The sequence below is a fragment of the Neophocaena asiaeorientalis genome, unplaced genomic scaffold, assembly GCF_003031525.2.
Source record: "Neophocaena asiaeorientalis asiaeorientalis breed wild unplaced genomic scaffold, Neophocaena_asiaeorientalis_V1.1 scaffold868, whole genome shotgun sequence".
NCBI lineage: Eukaryota > Metazoa > Chordata > Mammalia > Artiodactyla > Phocoenidae > Neophocaena > Neophocaena asiaeorientalis.
The window spans coordinates 217,592-243,266 of NW_020173941.1; the positions used below are offsets into that span (position 1 = coordinate 217,592).

The 25,675-nt window shown below is 40.5% G+C and overlaps 1 protein-coding gene across 2 annotated transcripts in view; it reads left to right on the plus strand.

Annotated features, from left to right (window-relative positions):
- The window catches only part of NMI (N-myc and STAT interactor), a 112,883-nt gene that overhangs the window by 40,721 nt on the left and 46,487 nt on the right, over window positions 1-25,675 (plus strand). For both annotated transcript variants that reach the window (XM_024752728.1, XM_024752725.1), the window contains exon 3: window positions 19,366-19,450. The gene's annotated coding sequence lies outside the window, so the exon portion shown is untranslated. The remainder of the gene's footprint in view (window positions 1-19,365; window positions 19,451-25,675) is intronic.

Sequence of the window (25,675 nt, forward strand, 5' to 3'; positions counted from 1 at the left end):
AATTTGTTTCCACTTTTTTTAATTTTTTTTTTTTTTTTTTTTTTTTTTTTTCAGCTGTGAGGTCAGCAAGTACTCTCCAATGGCATTTTCCTCTGTAGAGTTACACAATTAACTCACTGTCTGAGGCAAATTCTCTGACTCATTTGCATTGGCAGCCAAAACTAAGGATATAGAATGATCATCTACATTTTAAAATTCACTTACTTTGAAAGGGGATCATTTATTCTATCTGTCATGGACACTTTTCTCTTAGGAAGTTTGTTTAACTTGGTGCAGATTCAGCAGTGGTTTCAAAACAACAAAAGAAAGACACCAGTAGGGATTTTAAGAGAAACCCTGAATATCTTATTTGCAGTAAGGCAATTATGCGGTATGGGGTTTGGGGTTAAACACTTGAACTTGACCCTGGTGATGTTACTTTAGTTTTCCTTAAACATTGCCAAGCTTGTATAGAACGTTTGAAACAAAAAGTGTGCACAGCTGGCAAACTCTAAACTGTCTCCAGTGATGTAGCATTTCTTTACCCTCTCCTCTGCTTTTGTCCTGGGTGGGGTCTGTTGCAGTCCTTGGTTTATTGTGGTCAGTAGGTAAATACATCAGCTTCCAGAAAAGTAGTTCAGTTTCAGAGACTTAGGACATTCCAGCATTTTGGGGCTATCTTATAATACAAATTTTTCCAGGCCACAAATCCTTGATTTTTTGGGAGGAAGGTGGGTGGGTAGATAGTCTTAGAGTTAATTAAAATATGGCCTTACGTTCCCCGAACCACTCTAACTTTGAAGATGATTGAAATCATAGGTAACAGTTATCATAGAAAAGTCACCATGCCTTGAAATACCCCAAATTTTCCTCTCCTTTTGTGCAAGGTCCTTGGGGAACCTGTCTGGTAATACCCCACTGCTCTGATGGTAGTGGCGTTTCCTGTGATTGACAGCCATTTTTTTTGGCAGCTTTGGCTTCTCTTTCTCATTTGTCATTCTTCACTACTTAGCAGTCTCTACTCTTGCTACCAAACTGCTTCCCATTTGCTCCCATTATATTCATTTCTCTCATGCTTTCTTAGTTCCGCCATTGATACTGGAATCTGGATTTGCTCTGATCTAAAGTCAGCCTTGAATCCCTTAGGCATCTTTGTGTTGCACATCAAAGGCTTAGACTGATCTTATCTCTCCTGGAAAGAGCAGTTGTGGGGGGTAGGCTGAGGGTGCAGAATTTACTGGATACTCACTGAGATGCGCATAAAGCTGTTAGGGTTCAAAACTCTCTATATTGGACCCACAGCAGATGAGAGATGAGGGGATTATATCCCAGTTCACTGACAGAATTAGAGGGTTTAAGTTTGGTGCAAAAGAGGATCTAGTCTAGACCAGGTAGGCATGACTATGAAGAAGATAGGCATGGTCAGCGGGAATAGGATGAATAGAGAGTTGGAAGGAACAAACCATGATATTTCTCTGGAAAGTGGAATTATATGAGTATTTGTTTTAATTAATTAATTTACTTATTTATTTTTGGCTACGTTGGGTCTTCGTTGCTGCGTGTGGGCTTTCTCTAACTGCAGCGAGCAGAGGCTACTCTTCCTGCGGTACACGGCCTTCTCATTGCAGTGGCTTCTCTTGTGGAGCGTGGGCTCTAGGTGCGCAGGCTTCAGTAGTTGTGGCTCACAGACTCATAGCTGTGGCTCGCGGACTCTAGAGCGCAGGCTCAGTAGTCGTGGCGCACGGACTTAGTTGCTCTGCGGCAAGTGGGATCTTCCTGGACCAGGGCTAGAACCCGTGTCCCCTGCAGTGGCAGGCGGATTCTTAACCACTGCGCCACCAGGGAGGCCCTATATGAGTATTTTAAGTTCGTGGTTTAGGAAGTAAATATAACTTTACTTGTGCAAGCCTACAGCAGAACCGTCACAGCCTTTCCCATTCTTTTCCTGGTCATATTCTCTGCCCATGTGCTTTCTGCATCTCTTTAAAGTACTCAGTTCCCTCTAGGTCTCATTTATCAAAACTTACTCTCAGAAAAGTGTTGGAAATTAATCTTTACTTAGGTCAAATAACGAACAAGAGATACCCTTCTTTGTTAATCTGCATTTTAACAAAGCTCCAAGTATAACAGGGTGTAAATGTTCAACTTGTTTTAACATAACATTTAATGATTACTTTGATGGATTAACCCAATCTAGGGTGGAGGATTTCTTTCTCTCCCTCCCATTTCCCCATGCAATTCCCCCCACCTCTGTCCAATGTTTGGAAACCCTATCATTCAGCAAAGAGAAAACAGTGCCTAATCTTGTGGGCTCTGGTTTTGAGGGAGTGTTCAGTTCTACTGTGGAAGAAAAGAGGAGAATGAGGGTTTTGTATGGAAAAGATGCAGGGGGTGTGGGTGGGAATTCAGAGGAGAACCAGAGGGAGAAGGAGAGAGGAGAGCAGAGGGAGAAGGAGAGAGGAGAGCAGAGGGAGTTTTGTTGTGAACTTACCTTGGAAGTTGCCCAAGATAATAAGCACTCCCTGCCCACCCCCCAGTACACACTACCCAGGATGTGTCTGAGGAGCTGAGAGAAGATACACTGATGAAAATTCCTTTCAAGGGCTCGGAAGACTTGGCCAGTCCAATGCTCTGCCTTCAGGGATAGATGTCACCACCAACACCCCCTGCCCCCAATCTCTTTGATTGCACCCACCAGTCACTGGCTGAAAACCCAGCAGGACTGCTTTTATGCAGAAGTACCTCCCCTTTCAGCTGCTTCCCCACAGTGTTCCAATTCCCATAAGTCGAAGCAGCTACTAGACACCTAAAGACAAGGTAGGGACAACTCTACACTTGATTTGGGCTAAGACTGCACTGAACAAGCTTTAAGATCTCCTAAGCTGGCACAGTGGTTTGGTGATGTCACTATTCCACAAATTTAAAGTAAAAAAAATGGACTCTAGGGTGGAGTTTCAAATATCTGTCAGAGGGAGAAGAAGACATTTAAAATCCTTTCAACATGCTCAGCCTCAGCTGACCGGGAAAAGGTATGGAGAAGTGTCAGGTGGATGTGGATCGAGGGGGAGAAAAAGGAAGAGAGGAAAGAGAAACACGTTCTAAGAGATCTCACGTCTGAGTATACTTTAAAAAGACTGGATTTCAATTTCCCAGCAAGACATTGTGGGAAAATGCAATTCTTTGGCATACAGTATGAAAACTAAAACATAAATTATATCATTTATTGATTATATCATATATTTTGTAATCTTGGAAAGTGAAGGAAAGAGAGGAGAAGGTAAGAAAAGAAAAGTGTGGAGCTCAGTGAATTACGAAATATGTCAGTAGAGAACATCTTTAAGAACACTGCCAGTAAGGCCATTAAATTACAATACAGGAATGCCCTACCCACCCCAAGAGCTCCATATGGACTATGGTATGAATAAAGGTAATAAAAGCTCACTATGGTATGAATAAAGGTATAAAAGGAAATAAAGCTCACTTCCCTAGTGCACGATTTAAAACAATTGGAGAGAAATTCTAATGCATGGCATAGAGCAAGGTTTAAGAAATGTGTGGCATTCTACTCATTCATTCAATAAATACTTAATCTTCACATGGAATACTGCAAACTTTTACAGGGCCAGTAGGCTGGATAGAGCCTATGTAGAACAATGGGAAATATATGGAAAAGTGAAACATTTAATTATTTTATATCAAGAAGTTTTTAGAAAGTGACTATGACACTGAACAGAACAATGGGCTTTCAAGTTTATGGGAAAACAGACGTCAGAAAGAGATCTGAAACTGACATTGGATTTCCTGTAGGTATATGGTGTGACATTCATTAGTAATACCCACCAAGTATTTCTGGTTCTCCACCTTCCAGCAGCACTTTGGTAACATTGTACCCTGCGACCCTCTGTGGTTTGGTGGTATCATGTGACTAATTCTGGCCAATGAGATGTAAGCAGAAATTAGATATGTTATCTCAGAGATGAGCATGTGATTGCTGATTCTCCAGAACTCTCTTTCCCTCCTGTATGGAGGGAACTATTTGAGATGGTGGCTGCTCTATCACTTGGATCCCTGGTTGAGCCTGATGTTATGCAGCATGAATGAAATATAAACCTTTATTGTTTTAAGTCACTGAGATTTGGGAGTTGTTCATTACTGTTAGCATAACTTAATCTGTCCTGATTTATAGGAAGAAGTGAGTGTGTATGGGTACTTAAAGCAAAGGATGACTTCAGAAGTCTGGGAGTCTAGGGACATTCAGTTGCAAAAGCTGAAGCCAGGAGGAGAAGGAGAAAGAGAAAAGCAAAGAGAAGGACATAATGATTAATGTACTTAATATCCTTCGTCTCCCCACCCCACCTCCTTATAACACACAACTCCCCAGTTTGCCTATGATCTGCCTTCCAAATTTATTTATGCATTCATTCTAATCAAACAATTCCCTATACCTCTGATAAATCTTGAAAACTCTTGCCTCCTCCTCCCAACCTCTTCTCTTCCCTTATTCTAGTTAGAGAATCACAGAACTCATTGCTGGGGACTTAGAGACCAACTGGTTCGAATTCTACCTGTGTTGTGAATTCCTGCTATGCTGCCCTGACTTATGTTGACCTGAAATCCTTTTAGTTAAACTTTGACTCATTTGTGTTATTGAGGTTCACAGAATAAGTCTTACCTATATCTGCTTTCAGGAAAAATTGCCATGATCTGTGAAGCTGGAACAAAGAATACATATTTGAAAACAAATTTAAAATATGCTCACTTAGAATTTGCTTTTTAAATATTTTTTTAAAAGTAGGTCCAGAGGGCTTCCCTGGTGGCGTGGTGGTTAAGAATCCACCTGCCAATGTAGGGGACACATGTTCGAGCCCTGGTCCCAGAAGATCCCACATGCTGAGGAGCAAATAAGCCCGTGTGCCGCAACTACTGAGCCTGTGCTCTAGAGCTTATGAGCCACAACTACTGAAGTCCACACACCTAGAGCCCATGCTCCACAGCAAGAGAAGCCACTGCAATGAGAGACTTGCACACTGCAACAAAGAGTAGCCCCCACTCATCACAACTAGAGAAAACCCACACACAGCAATGAAGACCCAACACAGCCAACAATAAATAAAATAAATAAATTTTTAAAAAAGTACATCCAGAAATATTAAGTTCAGAGTGATCCTATCTTGATAAAGGAGGGATATGTGTAAATATGTATGAAATGAAAAGTCCAGAAAGCTATACGTGCAAATGCCAGATATCTCTGCATGGTTGGGTTATGGCTATTTTCTATCTTCTTTTTGCTTTTCGTTTTGTAAATTTTTGTTCAATAAATATGTATCATTTGTATAATGAAAAAAGTTATGATTCATATACATATATTTAAAGGCATTAACTTAATTGACATGGCAATGAAACTGATAAAGAATACCAAGAAAATCATGACTAGAAAAGAATATAAATTCTAAGAAAATTGAGTATCGTGCATCTAACCAGGTAAATGGGTGAAAGGATTAAACAGTCTTTCCAAGGAGAATGAGTTTAGTCATAATGGTATCAAAACTGAAGCCAAACCATAGTTCATAAATTTGTACTGAGGTCACATGGCATACGTGCTTGCTTTCAGGTAACTTGTTATGTATATAATCAATCTTGACCTTAGCCTGCCCATAAATATTCAATTTTTTACAAGTGTTTACAGAGGGCATAGTTTATGTTAAGCATTATACTGTGTACTATGTGGAGATGTAAAGATTAATAAGACATGATCTCAAAGAGTTCACAATTTCCTATTTAAAAAGTTATGAAGTAGGCTTGATTCTTTTTTTAAAATTAATTAATTAATTTATTTATTTTTGGCTGAGTTGGGTCTTCATTGCTGCGCGCGGGCTTTCTCTAGTTGCAGCGAGTGGGGGCTACTCTTCGTTGCAGTGTGTAGGCTTCTCATTGCGGTGGCTTCTCTTGTTGCGGAGCACGGGCTCTAGGCGTGCGGGTTTCAGTAGTTGTGGCTCATGGGCTCTAGAGCACAGGCTCAGTAGTTGTGGCGCATGGGCTTAGTTGCTCCGCGGCATGTGGGATCTTCCCGGACCAGGCGGATTCTTAACCATTGCGCCACCAGGGGAGCCCCAGGCTTGATTCTTTACCTGGGAGTTTTTGGAAGGGGTGTAGTTAAAGGTAATACTATGCCCATTGTCTTTGCACATTCTCTAACCCGGTGAAGGGAGGATCTACCAGGAAGATTTTTGGTCTTAGCATCTTCAGTACTGATAACGCTGACAAGACTAGCTGCTGCTTGCTGCCACCAAGACTGGTGGCTCTGCTCACTAATTATTAGGTATAATTAGACAGGTGAGTACACCCTTCTTCAAAGAAATACTTTATATCATCAGGGACAGCTTCCCTTTAGGGTAACTTCCTCCCTTTCTGCCTTTATGTGCTGCTCAATTGCTATGGGCAAAATCTTCTTGTCTCCTTGCATTCATCCTCCCTCACAGAAAGGTGAGGGATCAAGCATATATCCTAAATCTTCTTTGACCCCTGTTTCCAAGCATCACTAGTGAGAGATTCTGAGGCTTCCTTCTTTTTTTTTTTTTTTTTTCAAATTTTATTGGAGTATAGTTGATTTACAATGTTGTGTTATTCAGGTGTACAGCTGAGGCTTCCTTCTTGATCCCTCTCTTCCTTTCATCAGTTTCACCCAATCCATTCCCACAACCTGTGATCTCTACCTCCAAAACACAATGGCAGCAGAGATTGTTAGATGATTACCAAACCAGGTTCCCTTTCTACCTGGGCATAGTCATAGACAACATTTCTCTGCCTCCTTTGCAGTTAGGTGCATGGAGGATGTGGCTAGTTTCTAGTTAATAGAGTGTGGGTTAACTTGATGTATAACAGTTTCAGACCAGGCCCATAACAATTTCCCACCGGTGGTCATGCATTTGCCATCTCGTGACTTAATGAGGAGGACTTTCGTGGCGCTGGAGGAGAGTGCAGTCAAAAGGTAGAAGGAACCCCATTCTCTATGTACCAGATAGAAAGAAGCACACCAGTCAGGAAAACCAAAGAAAATTCTACTCTATTAAACCACTGAGATTGGGATTTATTTGTTACCTTAACTCATATAATACAGTTATATTGTATTGTTTCTGCCTTTTTCTGTCTCTATGCCTCCACCCTAGTCCGTGACACCGTAATCTCTTGCTTGGACTATTACAGTAGCCTCCTGTGTCCTTCCATGTTTGCTTTTGACCAGTCGTTCTCTGCATAGCAGCCTGAGTGATCTTTCAAAAGCATAAATCAGAACTTGTAATTCCCCTGCTTAAAAACTTAAGTACTCCTGTGGCACGAAAATAACATCAGTCTCCTGATCTTGGTTTCTAACCTCCCCCATGTTCCGGTTCTTGTTCACATTTCCAACCTCACCCACCCTACTCTAACTTGAACATGCCAAGGTTATTCCCACCATAGAGATTTTGCAAAAAGGCACGCCTTTCCCTTCATCTTTTTCCTTACATTCAAATCTCAACTTAATTATGACCCTCTCAGTGAGGACTTTGTTGCCCAATCTAAAGCAGCCTCCTATAGCTTTTTATTGTAGGATCCTATTTTTTTTAAATAAATTTATTTTTTAGCTGCATTGAGTCTTTGTTGCTGCATGTGGCTTTCTCTGGTTGTGGCGAGCAGGGGCTACTCTTCATTGTGGTGTGCAGGCTTCTCATTGCGGTGGCTTCTCTTGTTGCGGAGCTTGGGCTGTAGGCGTGCAGGCTTCAGTTGTTGTGGCTCGCAGCCTCTGGGGTACAGGCTCAGTAGTTGTGGCTCATGGGTTTAGTTGCTCCGTGGCATGTGGGATCTTCCCGGACCAGGGTTGGAACCTGTGTCCCCCGCATTGGCAAGCAGATTCTTAACTACTGCGCCACCAGGGAAGCCCTAGTATCCTATTTTTTAAAGGTCAAGTTTTTCAAGATTTAATTTACATAGGGCTAGTCACCCTTTATAAGGTGTACCATTCTATGAATTCTGACAAACATATACAATTGTGTAACCACCATAATCAAGATGTAGGGGATCTCAAAGAGTGGATACATGTATATGTATAACTGATTCACTTTGCTGTACACCTGAAACTAACACAACATTGTAAAATAACTATACTCCAATAAAAATTTTAAAAAAGATGTAGAGCATCTCCATCACCCCAAAAAGTTCCCCGGTATCACCCTAATTTATATCTATCACAACCTAATATTCTTAAATACACTTATTGCAATCTAATATTTTTCTTGTTTATTACATATCTGTTTATATTTTAACTCATCTGTTTGTTTTATTATTTGTCATCTTCTGCAAGGATATAGATCCATGAAAGCAGTGACCTTATCTTCCTGGTTTACCTCTGTATGCTGTGCCGAGAATAGTACCTGGTACATCACAGATTCTGAACAAATATTTGTGAAAGGAAGGAAGGAAGGGAGGGAAGGAAGGAGGGAGGGAAGGAAGGAGGGAGGAAGGAAGAACCTCTTTGGGTCTTGCTTGACATATGTTTTCGTATGTCCAACGGGGATATGTAATAACATCCCTTTTAGAGTACTCGTGAGGAGAGGAGGAGAGGAGATGTTGACTATAAGAGCCCCTAGCATCATGCTGGCATTTAGTAGTGTTCAGTACCTAGAGTTCCTGTGAAGTCAGTTCATCAGTCTTCCTTGGCCTGTTTGGCACTTTCAGTTAGACTGGTCTTATTTTTACTTTTGCTGTTTTGTTCTATGGTGCTGCCCTCCACGGGTCCAGGGCTTCTCTCTCACTAGTGTCAACTCTTCAGGTCAGGGTGATCAGTGACCTCCCTCAATAGCCTCCATACTAACAGAAGAGACAAGAAGCTTCCAGATTTCTTCCTGCTCTGGCCAGTAATTACACATGTTTCTTTCACAAGACCCACAGTGCTATTGTGAGGAGCAAGATGAGGGATTCTCTGTTGTCTCCTGTCTTTATGGTTCCAGGGACTCAGCAAATAGAGTAGTTCACCTTTCTGTGAGGCTCTGGGCTCTCTCAAGGATTTATTCCCCGCTCTGAGCCCCCTTTAGTGCTCAGCCTTGGCCCAAACTTCAAGAGAGTCAGCACCCTATGTGTCAGCCCTGACATACTTTTCCAAGGGACCACCGCCCACAGCTGATGTTCATCTAGCTCCAGGTTACAGTTGTCAGATTTCAAGTGAAAATGCTTTGTCACTATTCTCTAGCTTCCATCTCAAGGGGGCTTTTATCTGCATACACTGGAGACCTTTGTTTTAATGCTTCTTAGCCAATGTATGGTGGGAACAAAGCTCAGAGCACAGACTTTTTGCTGTAAGTAAAGCAGATACATTAGAAACTATACAACTTCTTACTAGGATGTTCCCTCTAACACAGTGTATAATAAGACAAATTAGAAGCAACTGTGATGTAAATCGACAAAGGAATGATTAAATAAATGATGGTTTGGCCATATCTTGGAATACTGTGCAACAGTGTAAAGAATGAGAAGGGAGAATTCCAAGACTGATGGGAAACATTTTTCATTAGTATTATTATTTGAGTATTTAAATAATAATGTTGGTTACTGAGTAATTTCAGAAAAATTTTTTTTAATTTATTCGATCTGTTATCAAATTTGAAACCTGGGAGAGAGGTGGAGGAGCACCTTTTTAACACCCTCTTGTGGAGAGTGTATCCTCAATGTACAAACAGAGGCCGAGAGAAATTGTTGCGTTGACCAAGAGGTTCGTTCGGTTTTTCCTGTAAGATGGCTCTAGTAGCACTTAGTTGTCTTTAATTTCAGTCGAAACAATTTTATTAGTTTGTATTGTGACAGCTGTCATATCAAAATGCATTTAAAAAAAATCAAAATTGGTGAATTTTTGTATAGCCATTTTAATATTGAAGATGGAAGAAAAAAAAGCAACATTTCCGGCATAGTATGCTTTATTATTTCAAGAAAGGTAAAAACACAACTGAAATGCAAAAAAAGATTTGTGCAGTATATGGAGAAAGTGCTGTGACTGATAGAATGTGTCAGAAATGGTTTGCGAAGTTTCATGCTGGAGATTTCTTGCTGGACAATGCTCCACAGTTGGGTAGACCATTTGAAGTTGATAATGATCAAGTCGAGACATTCATTGAGAACAATCAACCTTATACCATGAGGGAGATAGCTGACATACTCAAAATATCCAAATCAAGCATTGAAAATCATTTGCAGCAGCTTGGTTATGTTAATCGCTTTGATGTTTGGGTTCCACATAAGTTAAGCAAAGAAAACCTTCTTGACCCTATTTCCGCATGCGATTCTCTATTGAAACATAATGAAAACGTTCTGTTTTTAAAACAAGTTGTGACAGGCAATGAAAAGTAGATACTGTATAATAATGTGGAATGGAAGAGATTGTGGGGCAAGCAAACTGAACCACCACCAACCACACCAAAGGCATCCAAAGAAGGTGATGTTGTGTATATGGTGGTATTGGAAGGGAGTCCTCTATTATGAGCTCCTTCTGGAAAACCAAACGATTAATTCCAACAAGTACTGCTCCCAATTAGATCAACTGAAAGCAGCACTAGATGAAAAGAGTCCGGAATTAGTCAACAGAAAACACGTAATCTTCCATCAGGATAACACAAGACTGCATGTTTCCTTGATGACGGAGCAAAAACTGTTACAGCTTGGCGAGGAAGTTCTGATTCATCGCCATATTCGCTAGACATTGCACCTTCAGATTTCCATTTATTTCAGTCTTTACAAAATTCTCTTAATGGAAAAAATTTTAATTCCCTGGAAGACTGTAAAAGGCACCTGGAACAGTTCTTTGCTCAAAAAGATAAAAATTTTGGGAAGGTGGAATTATGAAGTTGCCTGAAAAATGGCAGAGGGTAGTGGAACAGAAGGAAGAATACGTTGTTCAGTAAAGTTCTTGGTGAAAATGAAAAATGTGTCTTTTATTTTTACTTGAAAACTGAAAGCACTTTTTGGCCAGCCCAATAAACTGTCTTGGCTTCTCAAGGTCATATTTATCAGAATCTGGATTAAGACCCAAGTCTGTTGATTCCTGTTCACACATCATTAATAAAGCCAACATGTTTTCTCCCAGAGAAGGGAAATATGGTGTTTTCTGAAAGCCTTTATACCTACCTAATACCCTGTCACTGCACGGCCAATGCTCAGAGATATTGATGGCCTTAGGATCAAGGGGAGGCTGACACATAAATCATGCTGTGGCATCCTTGAAAAGGAAGATAATATTGCATATAATGGGATGAAACATGGTAGCTAATCGCAATAAACACATTACCAGTTGGAGTCTTTAAACAAAGAATTATCTTTAAACAGTGTTAATATTTGGATGTGATAATCTTGCCAGGGCCAAAATGTTCTAAGCAGAGGAAAATACACATGTGGAAGTTCAGAAACCAAAACAGCTGATTCCTTTGGAGAACAGCAAGTTCTTCTGTTTAGCAGGGGAAAAGGACATAGTAGGAGATGGGGAAGTGATTGGAAATGAGACCAGAGGGAGGCACGAGCCAAGTCTTCTTTGCAAACCTAAGGAGTTTGAATTTTTATCCTGAAGTTAGAGGGCACCTCTTAAGGGCCAAGAAACTGTCTACAGCATGTTTCTTTCCATAATTACTTCAACCTTCATGACTCTTTTCAGGAGTCCTCTAGTTCATGAACTTCTATGACTCCTTGGTCCAATTAAATTCATTTATTTGAGAGAACTAAGGACTGCAATCTATTTTTTGAAATAAATTTATTTATTTATTTATGGCTGCGTTGGGTCTTCGTTGCCGCATATGGGCTTTCTCTAGTTGAGGCGAGCAGGGGCTACTCTTCACTGCGGTGCGAGGGCTTCTCATTGCAGTGGCTTCTCTTGTGGAGCACAGTCTCTAGGCGCACAGGCTTCAGTAGTTGTGGCACGTGGGCTCAGTAGTTGTGTCTCGCGGGCTCTAGAGCACAGGCTCAGTAGTTGTGGCGCGTGGGCTTAGTAGCTCTGCGACATGTGGGATCTTCCTGGACCAGGGCTCGAACCCGTGTCCCCTGCACTGGCAGGCAGATTCTTAACCACTGCACCACCAAGGAAGCCACTGCAATCTATTCTAAAGGAAGAGACTTTTTAGTTGCATGGCAAAGCGTGTGTGTGTGTGTGTGTGTGTGTGTGTGTGTGTGTTTGTATTACCATATATTTAGTATACCTTGCCATTAGGTGCTATTGGGAGAATAAATAAATAGAAATAAATATATACAAGACCGCACATATATATACAAATTTTTGAAATAATTATTTATTTACCTATGTTTCAGTAGCACTCAATGCATACCATTATATTTAAAAGTCTCCTCCATGAAGTAAGTCAGACAGAGAAAGACAAATATCATACAGTATCACTTACATGTGGAATCCATAAAACAAAAAAACAAAACACATACAAATGAACTTATTTACAATACAGAAACAGTCTCAGAGACTTAGAGAATGAACTTATGGTTACCAGAGGGGAAGGATGGGGGGAAGGGATAGTTAGGGAGTTTGGGATTGACATGTACACACTGCTATATTTAAAATGGATAACCAACAAGGACCTACTGTATAGCACAGAGAACTCTGCTCAATATATGTAAAAATCTAAATGGGAAAAGAATTTGAAAAAGAATAGATACATATATATGTATAACTGAATCACTTTGCTGTATACCTGAAACTAATTATGACATTGTTAATCACCTATACTCCAATATAAAATAAAAAGTTAAAAAAAAGTCTACTCCATAAGGAACAGATTGTAGCCCTTAACTTTCTTCTTTATAGAAATTCCACAGCAGCCACAAAATAAAAAAATTTAAGAGAAAAATGCATTCATAGAAGGACTAAAAATCAGGAAAACGCCATCATCAAGCAGAAATTTTGAAAAATTCCTAAGAGAAACAGATATGGTTAGCTAAGTAGAGGAAAATACATAAGCAGGAAAGTGCTTCTGCTAAAGGTGGGATTGGCTTCAGGATTGCTCTAAACACATAGCAGTGACTGTAAGGAATAGAAAGTGTCCCTTCAGCAATTGGGAAAGCATCCAGAATGGTCAACCAGATCAGCCCTGGCCAGGCAAGAGGAAGACAGCAGAACTGTTCCTTCCTAACTAGAACAGTGAGGATAAGAGCTTGGGCCAGAGGCAGGGCACTACACTGGGTGACTTGTTTTTTTTTTTTTTTTGGTATGCAGGCCTCTCACTGCTGTGGCCTCTCCCAACCAGGGCACGAACCCACATCCCCTGCATCGGCAGGCAGACTCCCAATCACTGTGCCACCAGGGAAGCCCCCTGGGTGACTTTTTACCCTCAGAAAGGAGCTGGTATTTCCAGAAGATAAGCTACTGTAACATCCCAATAGGCATCAGATTCAACTCTTTCCCAACAATAACTGGTGCAGACTCTGTAAACAGAAGCAGAATTCTCAGACAGGCAAATGTGGGATCTCAAAGACACAGAGGAACTGAAAAGCAAGCATCGCCAAGCATTAAAGGAATAATCACAATCATGAAATGGAAGCACTTAACTCAGCTAACATCTGTGGAAGTTGAATTTATAGAGCAAGAGGTAAGAGTGCGTTGTAACCATGAAACAAGAACAGAATATTATGAAAGAGAACAAATGAACAAAGATGGTAATGAAAAATATGATCATTGAAACAAAAACTCAGTAGATGAGCTGAACAGCAGAATGGAGACAACTGAAGACTGAATAAGACCTGGGGTATAGAAAAGATAAATTATCTCGAAGCCTAATAATGCAAAAGTACAGAAACATGAAAAGTATGAGAAATGTCTTATAGCTCCATAGATTTCACATTTACTTAGGTAGATCCTAAAACAATGAGGTTGAATATATTCTTGTATGCTTATTAATCATTTGTATTTCTAACTCTGGGACTTTTTATGCTAGGCTGAACTACTAAAACCAGGTGGATTTTAAGAATTGGCAAGAATGATGACTCAGACTTGTCTGAGTTTACCTTTGCACAGGATCAAGGATACAATATTGTAGGGATGCTCCTTTCTAATGCACCTCATAGTTATCATGAAAGCATGTCTACAGTTCGGTCATCTCTGCTACCTGTAAGAATGTGGAATTCCTCAGATCAGGAGATCCCAGAACTGTGGGCTTGTTATCCCTTTTTGGCTTGGAGAGGAAGAAATGAAAGTCAGGAATGTCAGCACTCATGAGTCTACTTTATGATCATTTCAAGTACTACAAGGACATATTTCCATGTTTCATTTTTGCTGTTCCATTGGATCTGCTCAGAGTTTCAGTGCCAGAGACCTGCACATTGCTTTTCCCACAACTTTTGCCATTTTTCATTGGGTGTTGATATTTGCCATTTCTAAATGTACCACATACATCTATGTTTCCCCTTCCTCCACCAGAAAACAATCTATTCAAAATTTTGTTCCCTCTCCCTCATGAAACCTTCCTTTATCCTCCACAGGTAGAATGAATTTCTCTCAGACTATCTTAAGAGTTCATTTTTATGATAACATTTTCTGAATCAAGAGTCAATTCAGGACATATCATTGGCACATCTGTTAGGTTTGTTGAGCAAATGAACAAATATATTCTTGAAAACAACCCTGTTTTGGTAAAGCCCTGCCACAAACATAGTTATTCCATTGAATTCACCTTCAACCTCAGAAGCATACCCATCATAATAATAATGATAATTTGTAAGAGAGAGACTCTGTGGTACTGAGAAGAGAACAGATCTGAAATCAGATGGATTAGCTCTGTGACCCTGAGCATGTTTCTTTTTTTTTTTTTTCTGAACATGTTTTATCTCATTGAACTTCAGTTTACTTGTATGTAATATGTGGGTAAATAGGTTGCAGGGTTCCTGTGAGATTTCTGTGAGCTAACACATGAGAAGTACCAGGCACATAACAGGCACTCAGTAAATGCTAATTCCCTTGGTGCTTTATAGCATATTTTTCAAAGAAGTCCACATTGATTATTCCATTGGAGTATCACAATCCAGGTAACATTCTTAATTTTGGAAAATTAGTTATGGTACATGACTGCTGGTCCCAGAATATATAATTTGCAAATTAGAATAAAACATAAATCTGTATTTTAAAAGGTCTTCCATTTAAATTGTCATTTTCCTTATATCTCTCCCCCTCACCAATAGAGCAGGGTGGAGATGGCAGCAGAGGTGCAAACCAACTGGCAACTGAATAACTTCAAACTCCCTCTCCCTCCGACTCTCCCTCCCTTCCTCCTCCTTCTTCTTCTCTTTCTCTGTCTGTCACACACACACACACACATGTGGCTTGAGGAAATAAAGAGAAGAAAGACATTCCAAGAAATAGTGTACATTTAGGACTCTCCAAGTGGAATTTCCTCTCTTTCCCTTCTTGGCTTTTATCCCTCTCAGCTAGTCAAAGAAAATGTGCACAGCTGGATGTGAGAGGCGGGGGAGTCCTGTGTCCTCTGACTGCTGGCCCATCCCCTCCTGTGCCTGGGATTTCCCAATTAAGAAGAGATGAGGAGATGGAAGAAGAAATTTTTAAGGGAGGACAGAGAAGGTTACTCTAAACCAGGGAAAAGGAAGCAGGGAGACTCAGAATGCAGGCAGACGTCTACTGCTCTCTTTTCTTTTAGTTAATAACAGTTACTGCCAGCTGTTACTGCTGCATTCAAATCTTCCTGGGTTTTTTAAAAGTGTATCTCAGGGACTTCCCTGGTGGTCCCGTGGGTAAGACTCTGCACTCCCAGTGCAGGGGGCCCGGGTTTGATCTCTGGTCGGGGAACTAGATTCCACATGCAAGCCACAACTAAGAGTCCGCATGCCTCAACTAAGAAGCCCACATGCCGCAATGAAGATCCTGGATGTCACAACTAAGACCCAGCACAGCCAAAAATAAATAATAAATAAATATATTTTAAAAATGTATCTCAGGGCTTCCCTGGTGGCACAGTGGTTGTTAGTCCGCCTGCCGATGCAGGGGACGCGGGTTCATGCCCTGGTCCTGGAGGATCCCACATGCCGCGGAGCGGCTGGGTCCGTGAGCCATGGCCACTGAGCCTGCACGTCCGGAGTCTGTGCTCCGCAGCGCGAGAGGCCACGGCAGTGAGAGGCCTGCGTACTGCAAAAAAAAAAAAAAAAAATGTATCTTAAATTTTCCTTATTTCTGTCATCCTTCCTGGTGTGCTTGTGTTTATAGAAGTTCATTTGTAAAAGTGGCAAACATGACTTCTTTATTAAAATTGACTTTTTTTCAAAAGTCAATATATTATAAAATAGAGTTATTTTATTCTTAAATATTTAATATAATTATAAGTGGTAGTGTGGCATCTCAGGCTACTTGCCACTACCAGCTCATGCCCACTCCTTGCTAACCTGGCTGCCCTTTTGCTTGGAACAAATTCCACTTTAGCTTCCTAAATATTTGTCTCTATGTCAGCCTTCTTATTTCATCTTCTTTTTTGCCAGATTAGGGGTTTTGGTGGTTGGGGGGAGGGAGTGCTGCAGATAGGCAATTGTTTAACTTGTCTCTACGTTATGATTTTAAAAGCAATGTCGGGAACTGTCTCCCACCTCTCCAGACACATCGAAAGTCTCACTATTGATGAGTATGCCTTTCCACGGTGCTGTGTTTTTGCATAGTGATATGTAACTCTGGAGAAGTGTGACTAACTTCTGAAATTTTTCTCTCTGACAGATGAACTTTTATTACTTCTTCAAAATCCTATCCAAATGCCGTCTCTTGTGAAATGATCTTTGCTTCTTTTGAGCAGTTTATTTCTTGACTCATTTCTCCTTCTCTGTTCCCATAGTGCACGGAACACATTTCCACCATGCATACTATGGTATCCTTTTCATTTCTGTCTCCTCCATGTAGACTGTGATGGGTCTAAATGTTTTAAGGACTTTTAATACATAATACCAGCTTGCTCTCTAGAAAGGTTTGCACTAATAAACACTCCACCATCAGTATGAGTACCATTTTTCTTCCACTCCAACAAACACTACATAGAATAATTTTTTTAATTTTTGCTAATTTGATAGACCAAAATTGGCATCTCATTATTATTCAAACTTACATCACATGTGGTGAAACATTGAGCAATACGTTTTGTGTAATAATGGGTATTTGTGTTTTGAACTAGTCATATTTTGAGGTCGATTCAATTCTGTTATTTTATTATTAAGCACTCCACCCACCCCAACCTCTTACCCCATTCTGTTTAGCACTTCTGGGGATTATAGTACTTATTTTGCAAAACATCGCACTATGGTGATCTGATTAAGTTACTTCATGGGAAAGTACTAAGGCCATAACATTTTCCTGGAAAACAGGGCTGACTTAATTCTTTGTGGTTATCTCTGCCCAGTCACACTACTTCTGAATTACACATCACTACCGGTAAGTCCAATAAAAATTTATTCCAAATGAAGTATTACTAATAAATCTGGAAAGAATTTGAAAAGTCCCTGGAATCAGTGGAAATATTTTTTATGCTAATAAAATTTTATATTTTATGTATTTGTGTTGAAGAACATTATCAGGGAAAGAGGAAGTAGATTTAGAAAATGGATAGAAAGTTTGTCAGTATTTGATTTCACGTGAATTTTAATGACAATAATGATAGTGAACTAACAATAACAAACAACAACAATAACTAAGATACATTGAGTGTTTAAAAGATGATGGGCATTGGGCATTCCCAGGCGGTCCAGTGGTTAGGACTCTACACTTTCACTGCCAAGGGTGCAGGTTCCATCCCTGGTTGGGGAACTAAGATTCCAAGCCTAGCAGTGCAGGCAAAAAAAAAAAAAAAAAAGATGATGGGCATTATTCTAAAGGCGTTACACATTTTAGCAGATTTAGTCTTTATAACTTACTCTACCCATCTCCACCCTACTCAGTTTCATGAGAGCTGAGGTTTACAAACAACATTGTTGGAGTCACTTGCCATCTGGCCTTTAGGGTGTCTGGCCAGTGGGAAACAGGTAGGAGATTGGAGGGAGGCAAGAGGAGGGAGGTTGGGGCCTATATTTCCTGGCCTCCTTGCCATCAGCTTGAGGCAATTATCGGCATCCTCTGCTAAAGGATGCAGCTCTTGTCTTGTAACCATTTGCGAGAATCTACCCTCTGCATGCTAGGACTTCATTCTTCCCTTTGTGCCCTGGTGGTAATAGGCTCTGCTCAAACCTTCACAGCCAGTTCCTTTGTTAAAGCTTCTCCATTATCCTCCTGGAGTGCACCCTCTCTTTTCTGGCCAGGATCCTGGCTGATAGGCTTGACTGATAATTTATAGAATTCTTGGTTAGAAATTATCCTCCTCAGAATTTAAATGACGTCAAAGCTTCATTGCATCAGGCTTTCCAGCGTTGCTGTTGAGAAGTCTGATGATATTTTGATTCCTGAATTTCTTTCTCCCCAACCCCAGAATCTTGTTAAATCTTCTTTTTGTCCCTGGTGCTGTGAAATTTCATGAAGTTGTATGTTCTTCGAGAGACTTGCCCCACCATTGTTTTGGATGGTGGGCTCCTAGGATCTGGAATACTCAAATATTGGGAATTTTTCTTTTCTCTCTTTTATTTGGCCATGCTGTGCGGCTTGCGGGATCTTAGTTCCCCAACCAGGCAGGGATCAAACCATGTCCCCTGCAGTGGAAACATGGACTCCTAACCACTGGACCCGTCAGGGAAGTGCCTTGGGAATTTTTCTTGATTATTTTGCTGCTTTCTCCTCTCTGTTTCTCAAGTTCTCTCTTTCTAGTATTCATATTACTGTATATTAGATGTTGGAACTTATTGTCTTATCCTCTAGTTTTCCTGATCTCTTCTGTCTTTCACATTTGTCTATTTTGTTTACTTTTTGAGAGATTTACCTAACTTTATCTTCCAACACTTCTATTCAGTTTTTCATTTCTGCCATCATTCCTCTCCCTGCTCCACCCTCCAACCCCCCGAGATTGCTCTTCTTCTCCTGGAATGAACCCTTTTAAAAGTAGATACTTAGGGCTTCCCTGGTGGCGCAGTGGTTGGGAGTCCGCCTGCCGATGCAGGGGACGCGGGTTCGTGCCCCGGTCTGAGAGGATTCGGCATGCCGCGGAGCAGCTGGGCCCGTGAGCCATGGCCGCTGAGCCTGCGCGTCTGGAGCCTGTGCTCCGCAACGGGAGAGGCTACGGCAAGTGAGAGGCCCGCGTACCGCAAAAAAAAAAAAAAAAAAAAGTAGATATTTATATTTAATGGATGTACAGTCCTTTTGACTGTATAAGGATATTGGTTTGTTGGATTTTGAAATTTTCTTCTCTATACTTAGTCTCTGTTGCCTCCAAGTTCCTTTTGTTCATTTGTTTTCATCACTGTTTTTTGTATTAGATGCTTTCTCAATTTCTGGTGACCCCTGAGTGTTTGCTCATACTTAAGAATTGGAAGTAAAAAAAGGAAGACCCAGAGTACACAGGTGAGTCTTGTTGGCCGGGATCTTCATTTTAGGGTGATTTGGCCGGGCTGTGTTGTTGTGAAAGGTAGCTTAGGTCTGAGCTCTTAGACTGGTCCTATTCCCCAGATAAGAATCTTCCAATGACTTGCTTGGAAGAGATAGTCTGGCTGCCATTACCTGGAAGCTGAGTGGGGAAAGAAACCAGGGCCTCGTCATTCATTATGAAAATATCCACTTAATACCTCTGTTTTGAGTACATTACTTCTACTCTCTATTGTAACTGATTTTGTTCTGTCCAGAGATCCTCTATTTTGCCATCTTCAAAGGGGGAAAACAACCCTTGAGTCTTATAGGAGGAGAAGAGCAGTGATTAAGCTGATCAGAGTTGGGGCATGGATCTGGGAGTTATGATGATTGCTCAACACACTTTCAACCAATTCTCACATTTTTACCACTTATGCAAGTATATGACACTATCAATTTTTGAGCATTTTTCTTTTTCTCTACAGTGTAATGGTTGCTTCTCAGATTTCCTCACTACTAAGACAGGATCTAGCTTCCTTGTTCTAAGGTAGTTGCCACTCACATCTGTTTTCTAGCATCCAAAGTCTTCATATTAGATAAAGATCTTTTAAAATATGTCCATTTAGTGTCATTTTAATGGGATTTCAGGAAGGAGAGAATAGTAATGCATTTGTTAAATCCACCATGTTTACCTATTTGAGCCTAATTATAACTTTCTATGGCTGAAAAAAAAGAGCTCCATAATAGCCTGTTGTTTGCCTTCTATATACTTTAAAACGCTTCCTTCCCCAATATGTGGCTGTTTATTGATTGCTAATGAAACAAGACCACTTTACAATTGTTGATACTGGTAAGATATATTATTCTTATATGAAAATGAGTGATCTTGTGAAAAAGCAAGGTAACTCAAGAACTGTGCTCTGATGTCACTGTGAGAATATCATATTAACAAGTTAATAATAGTCCACAATTTTGCCCTTAGCCATGGCCACCATGCTAAGGCCATGGTGGCACCACTGTGGCATTTTGTTCTAGCACTCTCATCTACCTTTTGAGAAATCTCCCAATATATGTATTTTCAGTGGAAGATAGTAGCCAACTTGGCCTTGACAGATTCAGGGGACATATGGCTTTGGATCTTCCTATTGGACACTGTCCTGCACTTTGTCATGCAAGGTTGTGAGGTCAGATCTATCACAGAGGCAGAGGCCTTGTTGTCCTCTTAGGTGACCACTGCCATGGTTTCTGTTGCTCAGCCTGGTCATACTGTCTGCCCTGAGATTATTCCCATTTCTCAAGTGGGGCCATCTGGCCTCTCATCAATTCGGTCAGCCCTGATGACCTTCTAATAAATTTCCTTTTTGCTTAAGATAGCCAGCCATGATTTAGTCACTTGCAGACAAAACCCTTGACTGATAAACATGGCAACAAAAGGAAGGCTATTTGCAAGTGCCACCGGAGGCTGGATGCTGAGATGGATAGACATAAGTTCAACAAGTCTTTGGAAAATAAATTGAAAATTCTTGCCCCATTAGGAATGGATGGCCAGTATCCCCTGCCTATGAAAATGATGGTCGACGTTTTACAATCTCTGCTGCTTACAGTCTAAGAGTAGATCAATGCTCACTTCTGTGCCTCTAAAACCCCATGTTTGTTTTATCAGTGCCAAAGAAAATGACTCACTAATGAGCACCAGATTTGCCTTTGTCTGAAACGCCAAGAGAGTTGTTTAGTGATATGTGGGAATACTCCCTGAAAAACAGCATAAATCTAAAAGAGTCCATAATAAATTAGGTGGGAAACAAAAGTCATTTTTGGTCGGCCAATATTATATTACTCCTATACATTCAGTTAAATACGTTCAATTTGACTTATAAGAGTTACTTGAGGTTGGCAGCAATCTAAAACGCACACACAACATCTTAAAATATTACAAGTACTAAAGAAATGCATGAAATGAGCTTAATGTAAAAATAATTTGAACAATACAGAAATATATAAAGTGAAACCAGAAAGCCCTCTTCCCTAATCCTCATTCTCCCCAATCTACCTCCAATCCCATTCCCTCGCCATAAGTAATGTATATGTTATTCCTACATATTTCTACACACCTTTGTAGATCTACATTTTTACATGTTTGTAACCTTATTATTCGTGTTACTCTGTGACACGTTTTCATTTATCCAATACATCTTAGTGATCTTTTCGTGTAAATACATATAGATCTCCTCCATTCTTTTTAATGATTACAGAGTATAAATAATATGGCTAGGGCTTCCCTGGTGGCGCAGTGGTTGAGAGTCCGCCTGCCGATTCAGGGGACCCGGGTTCGTGCCTCGGTCCGGGAAGATCGCACATGCCGCGGAGCAGCTGGGCCGGTGAGCCATGGCCGCTGAGCCTGCGTGTCCGGAGCCTGCGCTCTGCAACAGGAGAGGTCACGACAGTGAGAGGCCCGCGTACCGCAAAAAATAATAATAATAATAATATGGCTAAACACAATTAACTTGGTGAGTCCCACGTTTATGAACTTTGGTTGTTTTGATTTTTCTCTATACAAACAACGCTAACATGCATATCCTGTGTTTTATATTTCTATATGCATTTAAGTTTTTTGTATGATAAACTATTCCCAGCGGTAGAATTGTTGGTTAAAGGCTGTGCATGTTTAACACTTTGAAAGATCCTGCCCCCCCAAAAGATCTCCTATGACTTTAATTTGCATTTCTATGTTTACTGGTGGGTTTGAGCATCTTCTTTCATGTCTTGTTTGTGAAATTGCCTGTTTATACTATTTGTGCACTTTCCTGTTGGGTTGGTTATCTCTTTCTTGTTGATTTGATTGAAAAGCATATTTATAATGAACCCTGTTCATTCTGTGCAGTAGAAGTCTATAAACAAATGGCAGCTTTACCTCCTTACCCCCATTTGCCTTAATTGAAGCAATATAAAAGCCTAATGGCTTACTCAACTTTTTAAACTGCAATGTCAAGGAGTCAATCAGCGCCAGCCATAGGCATTAATCCAACTTGTACTATATGTCACAAAGTAATTTAAAAAGACAAAAATATGACTGAAATAGTATTCTCTAGATAGCTCTTTTAAATTATATACATTTAATTTGAAAATTAGGGTATTTGGAGACCTAGATAAATTTATTCTAAAATTTATATGGAAAGGCACAGTCCTAAAATAACTAAAAGCATCTTGAGGAAGATGAATAAAGTGGGAGGAATCACTCTATCTGATGTTATGGCCTACCAAGTAGCTGTAGTGATCAAGGCAATGTGGTACTAGCCGAGGGGTAGACACATAGATAAATAGAAGCCAGAAATAGACTCACAGAAATATGTCCAACTAATTTTTTAAAATAAATTTATTTATTTTATTTTTGGCTGCGTTGGGCCTTCGTTGCTGTGCGCAGGCTTTCTCTAGTTGCGGTGCGCGGGCTTCTCATTGCGGTAGATTCTCTTGTTGCGGAGCACGGGCTCTAGGTGCACAGGCTTCAGTAGTTGTGGCTTACGGGTTCTAGAGCGCAGGCTCAGTAGTTGTGGCTTATGGGCTTAGTTGCTCTTCAGCATGTGGGATCTTCCCGGACGAGGGCTCAAACCCGCGTCCCCTCCATTGGCAGGCGGATTCTTAACCACTGTGCCACCAGGAAAGCCCTGTCCAACTAATTTTTGACAAACATGAAACAGTAATTCAATTGAGGAAAAATAGGAATAGACTTTTGTTACTGAACCACGCTTGTTTTGCCTGATGCACAACAAGGTGTGTAGCAAAGAGAGGGTTTATTCCCAAGGCAGACTGAGGGAGGAGAGACAGGAGAACAAATCTCAAATCCGCCTGCCCAAAGGCGGGGGGCTTGGAGCATTTATAGGGTAAAGAATAAAGAAACAGGGCAGTCTGAGGTATAGGGAACGTGGGGAGTGTGAGGAAAGGTGACTGGGAAAAGGTGTAATAATCGTGTTTCTGTACAAGCATGACTAAGCTATAGGCCTCTGCACATCCCAGAGGTCACTGAGTGGACACTATTATGGGCCCAGTTGAAGGGTTGGTGGTCCCATCCAGTCTTAACCAGCTCAGCTGGAACTAGACACAGCTGACTCTTGGCTTAAATCGAACTACCTGCAGCTGACTCCAAGTTTGTGGAATGATTACTCAGGAAAACATCTTTCTGTTCAGGCTATGTGCAGCTTGGAGGACATGCAAGTCTTTTGTAGCAACAATTAAAACCCCTTGATTAGTGAAGGCATGTTATGGGGGAAATGGATTTAACTAATGACTACCCCCAAAATGGTGCTAGAGCAACTGGATATCCATAGGTCAAAAAAGGAACCGAGACTTAAACCTCACATCTTATTAAAAATTAACTCAAATGGATTATGTACTCAAAGGCAAAATGTAAAACCAAACTTTTAGGGAAAACATAAAACAAAAACATGAGAAAACCTTCAGAATCTAAGACTAGGCAGACACTTCAGGATCAAAGGACTAGATCTTAGATTGGACCCTAAAACACTATCTGTAAAAAGGAAAAACTAGTAAATTGGCCCTCATCAAAATGAAAAAAATTTTTCCTTTGCTCTAGGAAAAATGCTGTTAATGGGATGAAAAGACAAGCTACTAACTGGGAGAAAACTTTGGAATTCATATATCTGACAAAGGACCAGTATCTAGAATAGATAAAAATCTCTCAAAACTCAATAGTAAAAAACCAAATACTCCAATTAGAAAAATAGGCAAACATATGAATAGAATGTATAACTCACTGAAGGAAGTAGATAGTTGGCAAATAAGCACATTTAGATGTTCAACATCATTAGCCATTAGAAAATACAAATTTATGGGCTTCCCTGGTGGCACAGTGGTTAAGAATCTGCCTGCCAAAGCAAGGGACACAGGTTCGAGCCCTGGCTGGGGAAGATCCCACATGCCGCGGAGCAACTAAACCCGTGTGTCACAACTACTGAGCCTGAGCTCTAGAGCCTGCGAGCCACAACTACTGAGCCCACGTGCCACAACTACTGAAGCCCTGTGCCTGGAGCCCGTCCTCCGCAACAAGAGAAGCCACGACAATGAGAAGCCCGGGCACTGCAACAAAGAGTTGCCCCCGCTCACCGCAACTAGAGAAAGCCCGCGCACAGCAACAAAGACCCAACACAGCCAAAAATAAATAAATAAATTTCTAAAAAAAAAAGAAAATACAAATTTAAAACTGCAATGAAATATCACTATACATCTATCAGAATGACTATAATTAAAAGTAATGACAACACCAAATGCTGATGAGAATGCATATAAACTGGAACGCTCATATGTTGCTGGTAGGAATATAAAATGGTAAGCCCATTCTGAAAACAGATTGGTGGTATCTTATAAAATTAAACATGCAAAGACAACCCTCAGAATGGGAGAAAATATTTGCAAAGTCTGATAAGGATCTAGTATCCAAAATATATAAAGAACTCTTACAACTCATCAATAAAAAGGCAACCCAATTTAAAATATGAGAAAAGGATCTGAACAGACATTTCTCCAAAGAAGATATACAAATGGCCAATAAGCACATGAAAAGATGCTCAATATCACTAGTGATCAGAGAAATGCAAATCAAAACCACGATGAGATACCACTTCATACCTACTAGGATGGCTAGAATTAAAAAGTCAGATAATAACAAGTGTTGATGAAGATGTGGAGAAATCAGAACCTTTATAACACTGCTGGTGAGAATGTCAAATGGTGCAGCCACCTTGGAAAACAAGGTGGCTGCACCACTTGAAGTTCCTCAAAAATTTAAACATGGAGTTACCATATGACCCAGCAATTCCACTCCCAGGTATATGCCCAACAGAAACACATATATATGCTCATGCAAAAACTTGTACATGGATGTTCATAGCAGCATTATCCATATAGCAAAAGATAGGAACAAGCCAAATGTCCATCAGCTGATGAGTGGATCAACAAAATGTGCTGTATCTATATAATGGAATATTATTCAGCCATAGAGGAACAAAGTACTGATACTTGTTAAAACATGAATGAACCTTGAAAACATGCTCAGTGAAAGAATCCAGTCACAAAACCCCCATATAATTACATATATATGAAATGTCCAGAAGGGGCAAATATAGAGATAGAAATTAGATTAGTGGTTGTTTAGGATTGGAGGGTTGGGGAGACTGGGGAGTGATAGCCTAGGGATGTGGGGTATCTTTT